The sequence below is a fragment of the Podarcis cretensis genome (assembly GCF_951804945.1).
Source record: "Podarcis cretensis genome assembly, chromosome: 4".
Lineage (NCBI taxonomy): Eukaryota > Metazoa > Chordata > Lepidosauria > Squamata > Lacertidae > Podarcis > Podarcis cretensis.
Window position 1 is genome coordinate 78012610 of NC_137173.1, and position 12094 is coordinate 78024703.

A 12094-nucleotide genomic window follows, 5' to 3' on the forward strand; every position below is an offset into this window, starting at 1 on the left:
CCATTCTGCTCCATCTGCTGGCCTCCTGCTGTGTCTCAACCAGTTGTACACATTTTATGTGCACTTTTTGTGTACGATGTGGGGTTTTTTTATGTACAATACGTTTCAATGCATTCGCTTGTGAAATAAGCCCTTTGCACATATCTTTTATGTAAAGTGTATATGTATATTTGTGTGCACTTTTGTGCAGCAAGAATGCATTGCAAAATCCAGAGAAGTGTGCAATTTGTCTAGGAGTTGTGTTCCGTTCCACAAGCAAGCTTGGAGCACGAGATCAGGTTGGTCCACCGCACAAAGTGAAGCAAACAGATTCCATACCCACCCCTCATCTGGACTTCAACTTGTGTCTGACTTTGGCTGACCATGTTGACACATGCAATAATAACAAAGGGGCAGGGAGATATCATGCCTACTGAGCATGCTTAGTATTTGTGGGGTTGTTTCGCCCCCATCTTGCAATTCCTTCCCTTCCCCCAGATATTTTGTTGAATACCCTGAACCTCCCTCTTGTGGGTGGGTGGTGCTGTTTTGGCTACACAAAGGTCCACACTCAGAAAGGGTTTGCTGTTAGTCTATGAATTGGCTGTAGGACCTGTGGCTCTCTGAATGACACAGGACTACAATTCCCATCATCCTTGACCTTTGACTGACTGGCTGGGGCTGATGGGAAATGGAGCCCAGCAACAAATGAAGGATCATGGTTCACATGCAGTGCCCCCTCCCCCAAAAAAAGAACAGTATGACCCATACTGGCTGAACCTAGGAAAAGGACCAGCAAGCAAACCTCATCTCCCCACTAGCCCCCACAAAACTAGCATGATATGCAGGGATATACAGTATATTGGCATAGCCCCAAGTGCAATAATGTCAGGAGAGAAGAAAACCAGCATGTCTAAAAATGCACAGCTGAAAAGGATTCCGGCAGTATGATGAAGAATCTGCCGTAAGCATATGGGCCATGCTTCTATGCTGCCCCACTCACAGATTACAATTAATGGAAGATGTGTGCCTTAACTCTGACTGCTAGCAGTAGCTATCTATTCTCCTCCTATGTTTTAAACTCCTGTTTAAATCTGCAGCAGCATTAACTACAAGAGATTTTACATATAACTCTGCTGTGCAGAACAGCCTCGGACTGTGCATGGTGAATCAAAATTTTTGCAGTGGCTTTAAATCTGATTTTACCTTCTCTCTCTCTCTCTCTCTCTCTTTCCTTTGGCAAACTCTTCCCTCCCCCTCTCCCCGAGTTTATTTAAGCTCGGTAAGTAAAACGGCTCCTAAGCAGCGCCGAGCCAGCCTGCAGCAAGCGAAGCCTTAGTAGTTAATGACAAAGCACATCTGTAAAGGGGAATCATTTTGTATAGCGGCTATTGTTTCCTCTCGGTGGAAGGGGCTTGGGAGCCTAGGGATATAAAGAAATAAAATTGGGAGCACATGACATTTTTCTTATATTTCAATCATGACCAGCTGTCTCTCCTCCCCCACCACCACCTTGTACATGGACAGTGTGGTTTGTTGCTTTTTGGCTACAGCAAGGTTAAGAAGACAAAATCAAAGTGGAAACAATGATATTTTGCTACTGTATGAAATCTCCCTCCATTCACTTAATCCTGCTCTTATGGGGACCTTGTGCTGAAAGCTGATCATTTAGGTGGGCTCTAAATAGAGCCAGGAGCTTGAATTCCTGCCACCAGCCCTTTTTTATAATGAAAAGGCCTTAATGAATGCTGGTAAGTGGTAGGAATGTGTGACCAGCTGCATCAAGGCAGGTAATACAGCTTGGATTTAATTGGGGGCAGGTATGGGAAGGCTGTATTACTTTAATTGGTGAGAGGGGTTTTCTAAATGGAAAGGACAAAGTATAATGGATAAATTGTGCCGTACAATAGCACTTAAGCCGGGATTGTATGCATTTGTTAATCTGTTGAGGAATGAGGCAATTCTAAACAATTTTCTCAGTGAAACCAACTCCAGAGAGCTCGTCCCCTTTTTGTCCTCCCTTGGGAAAATGCGAGATTGAAACAGAAAATACCTTTACTGAGGCAATCATTTGCCACGTGTGGAAAGCGGATACAGCTGTAAACGGCGAAAAAGGGATCTTTGTAGTACAATAAAGGATGGAAAAAGAGATAAAGTTAGGGATAAGAGAGGGCCTGTCATTGCGTCCAAAGGAGGAATAAAATGATGACATTTACAGTGACAGATGAGACTGTAAAGAGAACTCAGGACAATTTAGAAAGGGGAAATTTGATATTTAAAAGAAAGGGCTCTGATAATTAAAAGTAGTGTTACATTAAACTGTTACGCATGTCATTAGTGACAGAAGGGAACTGGTGCCTTTTGAAAAGTTAATGATTCGCATAGACCTGCTCATGAAACTTTGTATTTATAGAGAAGTTCATCTGCACACTGAATACATAGAAGCTGGTTTCATCCAACCCCATCATTTTTTTAAAAAAAAATTAAAAGCCATAGGAAGTGTCTCCTGTCATCTCTACACTGATATCAGTATGTATGAGGTCTTGTGTGTGTTTTGTAAGTACTACATTTGCCCATGTGAAAACAAGAGAGGCATGACATACAAGGAAGATCTCCTGCACATGACCCATCAGAATAATGCTCTTGCATAATCCTCACTCATTTTAACTAATTGTGCCTGAAGCAGGTTCTCCTCACATATGGAAAGAAGTGCCAATCTGCTCATTCCCCAGCTAGTCAGCGTTTTAGAATCAGCAGCACTTGTGACTGCGACACACAAAGTATAGAACATTTCTCTGACTGCTGCCGTGGTTTTGCTACAACATACCGTACGGGATTCAGAACCAGTTGTTATGACTCTTCCACAACGATGAATTAAGGAAGCACTTGTAACCGAGTTCATCTAATGGGACATTTGCTCCTGTATATTTCATTACAGGTGGGGAAGCCAGGGGGAATTAGATACCCCTTCAGAGTTCATGCAGGCCTAGCAAGGGGAGGAGAAAAACAAAACGAAGCATAACGTGAGTGCCGAGTGAGTTTTTCCCAGGATCCCCAAGTGGGTTTCATGTATTGCTTAATGCTGAAAATGAGACAGATTCAGCTTTCTCTGCAAGTTGCAAAGGCTGAGTTATCTTACCATTGCTATTGTTTGCGGCTACAAGGGAAAGCACAAAGCTACAGGCATTCTTTATCCGAAAAAGTCTGATTTGCCCCCCCCCCCCCCGCCACCCCTGTGTGTTTCAAGGGAGGGGGTGGAGCTCCAGACAATGAAATCTGGCTTAACTAAAGACTTGTTAACTTATCCTGTATAGGAAGCACAAGTGACTATGCTTGTTTCTTTGGAATTTTGCTTATTTGTTTACTTAATGTCTTTGTATCTCATCTTTCTCCCAAGTTGAGATTCAAGCCGGCTTCCAACATTTTAAAGCAGCACCATAAAATAAAAAGCAAACTAGTCAAAAGCAACAGTTCGAAATACATCAACATGCATTTAGAACCAGCAAAAGGTAAAGGTAAAGGTACCCCTGCCCATAAGGGCCAGTCTTGCCAGACTCTGGGGTTGGTGCGCCCATCTCACTCAAGAGGCCGGGGGCCAGCGCTGTCCGGAGACACTTCCGGGTCACGTGGCCAGCGTGACATCGCTGCTCTGGCCAGAGCCAAAGCCAGAGCCAGAGCCGCACACGGAAACGCTGTTTACCTTCCTGCTTGTAAGCGGTCCCTATTTATCTACTTGCACCCGGGGGTGCTTTCGAACTGCTAGGTTGGCAGGCGCTGGGACCGAACGATGGGAGCGCACCCCGCCGCAGGGATTCGAACCGCCGACCTTTCGATCGGCAAGCCCTAGGCACTGAGGCTTTTACCCACAGCGCCACCTGCGTCCCTTAGAACCAGCAAAATGCAGAGCAAAATATCGTTTGCTTTGACATCAGCCCAGTGATCAGCATCATCTGCACCTGGGTTTTCAAAGGCCTGTCTTAACATGAAGGTATTAGCCTGTTGGTAAAAAGATAACAAAGAGGGAGCTAGTCTAACCTTTCTTGGGAGAGAATTCCACAATATGGGAAAAGCCACAGAAAAAGCTGTCTCTCTCTTGTCGGCACCAACCATGCATCTGATGCTGATGGGAGGTCTTAGCACCTGGGCAGGTTCATATAGGGAGATACAATCTTCCTGGTAGTCAGGGCCAAAGCCATATAGCATAACCCACAAGTGTCCCAGAACCAGGACATCACATTTTTTCTCATGAGAGGACAGTGACCATTTTGGGGGCCATGATCTCATGTGATTTCTCGCAATCTCATGTGATGCCCCAAAACATGTGCTTTTGAGCGTTGTGCCCCTCAAAAAGCAGCTTTCTCAGGGGAAAATTGTGGCACAAAATTGAGCTCCTACCATATCTTAATGGAGAATCAAGCTATGATGATGGTGTTAAATATTCTACCAGAAGATATTTATCAGGTGTCAGAATACCATGGCATATTCACAGTGGTATATTTAGGTAATTTTAGATTCTGGGCAACAGCTTGGGTGGAGTTTTTTATTTTTATGCATTCCTGCTGCATTTTAGGGTCCTCTGGCAGCTATAGTGGAATTCTGTCTACAAAACCTGTTGTATAGCTCTTCTCAACCCTTACAAGGAGATTGCCTAGTAAGCAGGAATCATGAGTGTTTTCATGGACTCAGTTACGCAGTCAAGCAGGTAAGACTTCAAGCACATCTGTGGATCTTGTAAAATTGTGACCATCAATGTGTCTGATAGCAAACGGCAGATACAGCAGTCCTTGACCTCAAGTTAAAGATTGCAGCAAACTACAGTTTGAGGTGCAGAAGGTGTTCAGAGGAAAAATTGAATATGATTCTTATCCAGCTATATTGTCGAATGCTTGTTGCTCAGTCCATGCAGGTCTGAGCTAGTAGGGAAGATGGTCAGGTGGCCTGGGCAATGCTCACCTAACAAGTAACTACGGTCACCAGATAAGAAAGGCTGGATCCCAACACTAAAATAAGAGCAAACTTCTAGATATCAAGCAGGAAACAGGGGTAAGGTCCAAGACAGGTTCTGGAGCACCTAGAATGCTTTGGAGACACAAGAGAGAATGGTCTCTGATCAGAACCAGACTAAAGGATTTCACAGTTGAGGGATCAGAATTAAGGTGGTCGAAAATTCTCCCACAGGTGTATTCATGCCCGTCAAAAGGGGGAGGGGGATTTTGGTAGTTTTTAGAAAAGCAGGCTCATTCTTTTGAAGGGTTTTTATTTACTTTTGTTTTAGTCCAGCAGTGGGAAATCTCCAGCTACATGCCAAATTAAACTCACCAGGCACCCCCTTTGAGTCTGAGAGGCTATTTCAGCAAAGCCCTACCCAACTGCCATAAACCTGAAATATTTATTTATTTATTTATTTATTTATTTATTTATTTATTTCCCACTCATCTGACTTGGTTTCCCCAGCCACTCTGGGCAGCTCCCAACAGAATATTAAAAACACGATAAAAACATTAAACATTAAAAACTTCCCTAAAAGAGGGTTGCCTTCAGATGTCTTCTAAAAATCAGATAGTTGCTTATTTCCTTGACATCTGATGGGAGGGCATTCCACAGGGCGGGCACCACGACCGAGAAGGCCCTCTGCCTGGTTCTGTGTAACCTCACTTCTCACAGTGAGGAAACGACCAGAAGGCCCTCGGAGCTGGACCTCAGTGTCTGGGCAGAATGATGGAGGTGGAGATGCTCCTTCAGGTATACTGGGCCGAGGCCACTTAGGGCTATAAAGGTCAGCACCAACGCTTTGAACTGTGCTCGGAAACATACTGGGAGCCAATGTAGGTCTTTCAAGACCAGTGTATATGATCAATGATGTCAGTGGTGGGACAGGTAAAAACAGAGGAGCCAAGAGGCACAATTCAGGCTCTGCGGATCAGCACAGCCTGCAAAACTCAGAGCCAAAGATTGGGTCTTGAGAAGCCCACTGCATTGAGTTCCAGAAAGCATTGATGATCAGTCAATGAGGTGGCTCTTAACGTTTGCTTGCTTGCTTCTGTTTGTTTAACACCCCTGAGACAGATTGTGGGCTCTCCACCTATTCCCCAACTGCATTTTGTGTGCTGGAATGCAATGGGGAAGTTTCTACATTGCCCCAATGTTCTCCCACGAGAGGAATTTCTTTTATGTTCTTTTGGCACTAGGCAAAACACTCCTTTTATCTTCCCAAGCACTTTAGAGACAAAAGATCCAGCCAGTCCATGACACCAGGCATCATGGCCAATGTAAAGGATGGTGGAAGTTATAGTCCAAAAACTGCTAGAGGGCTACAGGTCCTCCATTCCTGTTTTAGATGAATAGCCTAAGCCAAATTGTATGTAAGCCAATTTTCCCGGATAATTATGCAGCAGACATGGGATGGGGAGTGTCCTGCTCATTTTGAACTTTTAACTTGTCTCAAGTATAGCAGAAGAAAAAGCACTTAATTTTCAAACTACACTTTGCGTGGCACAAGTCGAAGCATCGATAACGATCTTGTGCTGCACCTAGAGATCATCAAAGCAGGAATCTCGGATGAGGATATTTAAACAAAACCACTTTTGATCTCTTCTGAAATGTATACTGCCAATTTTAAAATGAACAGCAGGCGATCCCATCAAAACAGACGTTTCCATTCTCTTACACAGCCACGTAGAGATGCATATGCACTCACACTTTTTTCATTCACAATATTGCAGACACTTGCTTACAGGTGGGGCTCTTTACCAAATGTAACAGAAGGAAACTGTTATATTTATTTTACCCTGAGATGTACAGCGCAATTCTGTTCAAGTTTATTCAGAAGGCCCACTGTGTTCAGTGTGACTTACTCCCAGCTCAGGATGGGGGGGGGGGGGAATTGGATTCAGGTGATATTTAAAGGTGAATCTTCCAGTTTTGCACTTTCAAAAAACAATACGAGAACCAAAACACAGACATTCTTTGAAATTCACATGGATCCGAACTTTGGGATGAGGTTCTCCAACCAAGCAATGTTTACCAAAAAAATGAATGTTTTGGGGGAAAGTTTGCATGGAAATGAAGATATTGAGGAAAATAACTACCAGACTTTTAGAAGACATCTGAAGGCAGCCCTGTTTAGGGAAGCTCTTAATGTTTAACTGACTATTGTATTTTAATATTCTGTTGGATGGGCAGGGTATAAATACATTATTATTATTATTATTATTATTATTCAGAAAAAATGCATAGCATTAGGAGAAATTGCTTGCAAAGATATGTCCATTAGTCAAAGCTGCTTGTTAGAAGAAATTTGTTCTGAAGAATTTTCATAAGAATGCATTTTTTAAGTTGTGAATTGCCGCAGAAATGTAGAGAGGCAAATTTAAGAGTTAAAGAATGAGGAATTGAGACAGCGAAGAAAGTCAGGCCCTTGCATCCCGCATCCCAGGCTTGTACACATGGCCTCAAACCCCACATACATTTACTCAAAGTAGCTCCAGCTCTCCATGACTGGAGGCTGATTGTCCTAACAGGAGCATGGAGAGCTGCGAACCCATAAATACTTTCATCCTATTTTCTTGGTGGCATTTTCTTCTCCTGTATTCATCTCTGTGCTGGCGTGAATTGCTGATTGTGCTGTCTTCTACTCAGCCATAAGCCTCTGAAAAGCCCTCTCTAGAGTCGGGAGCCTTTTGGCACCATCTCTTTAGTTTTTGTGAGCACAGAAGACCTTTGAGTTTTGAGCCTCTGTCAGTCACCTTTCACCAAACGCAGTTGCAATGCTGGAGAATATGGAGGCAGCCATTTCCCACTGCAGAGAGCAGCAGTGCCGGGAAGATGACCACATTTGCATAGTGCTTGGGGTTTTGAAATAGCCCTTTTTCCATTTCTTTGATTTTTTTGGTTTTGTAAAAAATCTAACTGTATGGTGGTTTTATACAACATATTTCCTCCGGAACTGAGGCTTAAAAAAAAATTAAAGTTGTTAGGGGCAAGGAAGAGTAGAAGACTCTAGAGTCCTCGTTGGAACAAGCATTAATGACACCTATAGGCCTGAGCACAGCCCTGCAGAAATATGGCTTCTAACTGCAAGTCTTAACACACACAAAATAGTTAGGAATATTCTGGAGGAGACCCAACTGCCTGTCAATAAGGCGAGCAGTAGTTTCAGATAGACAGCACACTTCAGACTTTCTAATAGGGGAGGATAGGAAGAACGAACTGCCTAGCATTGGGCCTAATTAGTCAGAAAGCAGATTTGAAAGAGCTGAATTCAACAGGATGCAAATTTCTCTACCAAACTTCAGATTCAGAGCCGAGTCCTTGACAACAAATATCCCAACCAAATAATGCGTCTGGTAGAAATATATGAACTTTAATTTCCTTCCTCCTTGTTTAAAACCAGGGTACGTGTGATTTAAAGTAGTTGACATGACAGATGGAAAACTCCAGAAATGTTGCCTGAATAATACGCAGTAAATTTGTGTGTGTGTGTGTGTGTGTGTATCACTGGGGAGTTCAGAATGCAATAAGATTCCTGCCTGGCTCTGCTGCTTATACAAGGGACAGGGGGGGAAATGTATTTATGCTGTTTCCCTCGGAAATGTATCAGAATGTGCCTTGCCTTTAGCACGCTGCGGTTTTATAAACAACCAGCACACTGCAGTTTATTAACAGTTAACACATCATCTCTCCAAATGGGGCTTGTTGCAAGTGGCAATGTGCCCTGCACGAAGCTAATGAGCAAACCCCTGCCTAATATTGACAATTAATCAGGCATAAAAGCTTCTAGGATCAGGACCCATTGCCAAGCAAAGGAAGCTCATGGAGACTTCAATGAACCAAGATAGGTGAACAAATTTGTCTAATTATATAACCGTCTCATGAACAAATTTGCCACCAAAACACTTAATTATCTATAGCATAAGCAGCTATGCATCAGCCTTGCGAACAGAACAAGGGTGTTTATTTCCCAGAGACTTCTCCCCCCCCCTTTTTTCCCCTCTCTCTCTTTTTGTAAGCCATCTACCGTGAGTAATAAATTGAAGGAAGTGCTATTATGTTTCCTCAGCAGTCTTCCTCTTTTAATTGGCCTTGTATAATGAAGCCAAAGTTTTAGCAGTGGCTAAAGTAAATGAATAAAGTAAATGAATAATGGTTACAGACTAAAAAGTGACTGTCAAAGATGGGATGTGAAATTATATCATCACTGTTGAGATTTCTCATAGCATTTTTTTTTTTTTAATTAAAACTTGGGACACAGCTTGCTAATATCAAATTGCAAGGATGCGTTGTATGTTCAAAACCCATTTTTTAGAGAGGTGCCCCTAATTGTTATTTCTAGATTCATTCCCTGGATGCTGTCTCAAAAGGAAAAAAAAAAAAAGCTCTTCCTTGCTCCCCTGCCATCTTACAAGATCTGGATTTATTTGTTTTTCATGTCTCCTTCCAGTTAAAATCATGGTAGCAAGTCTTTTTTTCCTGGACTCGTCAGCACAAGGTCTGCTATGTTACAAATGAGTCTGTGATGACACCAAAGGGGGAAAATAGTTTGCACCAGAACTGCTGTTTGCTAGAGAATAAAGATTTGTGCAAAGATGTGATGGTTTGGCGTTGAGTCTCATACAAGTAAATTGGCTGGTTTTCCCAAGAAACACTCTTGTTGACTTGTTTTCCCCCCAATGTATCTGGTGACAGCATGAATCTATCGTAGATTTGTTGGAACTGCTGTGTGATAAAACACACACATACACACAAACCTGTATTATGCTCTCAGATGTGCTGTTTATACAGTCACATTGTTCAAAGTATTGTCTTAGAGTTCCCAAACACATGAACTAGCCTTGCGGTATGTGTGCTTTTTTATTATTATTGGCATTCACAAAGTGATATTTGAAACAGAATGCAGAACAGCCGTACGTACACCCTACTGGCGATATAGATCGACACATCTATTTCATTCCTTTGAAATTTATTATAATCAGGTTCCAGGTTATCAGCAAGATAAGTAAACCAATTAAGATGGATAATTTTGCCTTAAAAAGTGAAGTCCCATTAACAAAGGCCAAACTGGATGTGGCATTAAGCACATCATCACCCTCTTGCGTGATTATTTTGAAAAATAAATAGATGCAGCAGGAGGGATAGAGGACTAAATGGAGACCATGATATGAGGAGGAGCTTTGACCTTTTGCCCTGCCATGGTCCTGATCTACTATTTTACTCTGGGAGGGGGTGATTTGGATTAGTAGGGGGTGATTTGGATTAGAACCGTGGTGAAGTCCAAGAGCTAATGTCCCTCCATAATGCCACAGTTCCAATTTGGACACAGACACATATACACACAATTTGTTTGTTTTTCAATAATTTCACAAGGCCTATTGACATGACTTACATTACATCCAGTTTTCCCCTACAGTGGTGCCCCGCAAGATGAACGCCTCGCAAGACGGAAAACCCGCTAGACGAAAGGGTTTTCCGTTTTGGAGGCGCTTCGCAAAACAAATTTCCCTATGGGCTTGCTTTGCAAGACAAAAATGTCTTGCGAGTTCCTGCGGGTTTTTTCCCTTTTTTCCCTCTTTTCCTAAGCTGCTAAGCCGCTTATCAGCTGGTCCGCTGATAAGCCGCTTAACAGCTGATCGCTAAAAGCCGCTAAACCACTAATAGCACTAATCCGCTAAGCTGTCAATGGGCTTGCTTCGCAAGACAAAAAAACCGCTATACGAAGAGCCTCACGGAACGGATTAATTTCGTCTTGCGAGGCACCACTGTAGTTTAGCTGAATTCCAGGCATATGCAGTGGTACCTCAGGTTAAGAACTTAATTCGTTCTGGAGGTCCATTCTTAACCTGAAACTGTTCTTAACCTGAGGTACCACTTTAGCTAATGGGGTCTCCCCCTGCGGCCCCTGCCTGATTTCTGCTCTTATCCTGAAGCAAAGTTCTTAACCCAAGGTACTATTTCTGGGTTAGCGGAGTCCGTAATCTGAGGGAGCACTGTAAATATAAATGGCTTAAATAAATTTAATGGACAACTGCTCTGTCCTGTGGATGCATGGGATCTGGAGAAATCAACAGCATAGCTGTTGCTGGAGAGTACTAATGGGAGAGGGCTATTTCTTTCCAGCCTTGTTTTGGGGCTTCTTGCTTTCTACTGTCAAGCCAGATCTGGTAGAGAAACAGGTATCGAGCTTTGATGCCACCCCAACCCTCTAGATGAAATGCTGTCACAATTATAGGTGGCACCTGGAGCTGAGTCAAGTAAAAGTCACCTTGGACTGACAAAATACCCCTTCCTATTGCTTATTAATGTTCCATCGAATGATTGTGTTTTGTTTTCCATTACAGCCAGCCAAAGGTAAAATTAGGGATGGAGTGAGAAGGCTAATTCCACCCCACTGCAGTTTCTTTCAGGCTCATGTTGAGCTGTTTGATTCTGCAAATTTGTTGAAAGAACACACACAAAGCCTGCATTTAAAGTGTACTCACTATTTATGTCAAACATGCAATTCTCAATGCCTTTCCCCATAAATTATGCACATTGTATACATTTGTAAATGCAAAACACTCATTTTTATGTATAATGGGTTTTTTTAAAATGTAAAATACTTATTTTTTATGTACAATACTTACCTTGGGTGCACTTTTTGCACACTTAATCTGCACTGCAAAATCCGAAGAAGTGTGTCGTCTGACTGACTGTTGCATTCTGATCTACAAGCAAGTTCAGGAGTGTCAGGCTGGGTTGGTCCATTGCAAAAGGAGGACCAAATGACTTTCTTCCCCATCATCCCTACTGTCATGCAATATACCTGACAACCCTCTCTGCAATCAGGACAGGATGGCAAGCCGCAATCTTTACACTATGCATACCTCCAAGTCAAGTAACGATAAAGTGACTTGACTTGGAGATTAGGGTTGCCATATTTCAAACAGTAAGGGACGTGGGTGGGGCTGTGGGTTAAACCACAGATCCTAGGACTTACATATCAGAAGGTTGGTGGTTTGAATCCCTGTGACGGGGTGAGCTCCCGTTGCTCATCCCTGCTCCTGCCCACCTAGCAGTTCGAAAGCACGTCAGAGTGCAAGTAGATAAATAGGTATCACTCCAGCGGGAAGGTAAACAGTGT